Consider the following 1,041-nt stretch of genomic DNA (forward strand, 5'->3'; position numbering starts at 1 on the left):
GTCCATGGACAAAAATTTTAATTTATACGAGTAATCACTAAAAGCACCGTAGGTTAGAGAAAGGGGACGTGAAATTGTCAGATTGATACTTGAGAAACAGCATGGCAAAGTGGATAGAGTATGGGCCTGGGAGTCAGAAGCTCATGGATTCTAATCCTAGCTCCACCACCTGTCTGCTGGGTGACCTTGGGATAGTCACTTCACTTCTCTGGGCCTCAGTTCCCTCTTCTGTAAAATGGGGATTCAGATTGTAAGACCCACATCAGACAGGGACTGTGTCCGACTTGATTTCCTTCTACTAATTCATTCAATAGTATTTACTGAGTGCTTACTGTGTGCAGAGCACTATACTCAGTGCTTGGAAGGTACAACTCAGCAATAAAGAGAGAAAATCCCTGCCCACACCTGGCTTACCAGTGCTTAGTACAGTGTCTGGCACAAAGTAAGCACTCAACAAAAACCACAATTATTAGTCAGAAAGATGATTCTTGTTGATGTACAGAAGCTTGCTAAATACCAAATGGGTGCTAGTTAATCCAGGTACAAAAGTAATTAGGGTTGTGGTCTGTCACAGTGGCTTTGAACATCCAGGTAGGAATATTATGGAAACAGAAAAAAAACATAAAGCTGGAGAGGAAGATGAGAAGCTAGGTTGCAAATGTAATAATTGTGCTATTAGTTAAGCGCTTACTATGTACCAGGTACTGTTCTAAGAACTGGGGTACATATAAACTAATCGGGTTGGATTCAGTCCCTGTCCCAAAAGGGGCTCACAGTCCTAATCCTCATTTTACAGATGAGGGAACTGAGGCTCAAAGATGTTAAAGTAACTGTCTCAAGGTCACACAGCAGCAGACAAGAATAGATTTTGAGGGTCATTGACAAAGAACTGCCCACATGAGAATGAGAATTGAATGAGATGAGAGCTAAGGGCCCAGATCTGAACCAGGAATGGTGGTCAGTGTTAGAGGATGAAGAGAATGTGAACAACCAGAATGGAAGATAGAGAAAGAATTGCAACTGAGGAAGGAGAGAAGAACC

This window comes from Ornithorhynchus anatinus, chromosome X1 (assembly GCF_004115215.2).
Source record: "Ornithorhynchus anatinus isolate Pmale09 chromosome X1, mOrnAna1.pri.v4, whole genome shotgun sequence".
In the NCBI taxonomy this organism is placed as follows: Eukaryota; Metazoa; Chordata; class Mammalia; order Monotremata; family Ornithorhynchidae; genus Ornithorhynchus; species Ornithorhynchus anatinus.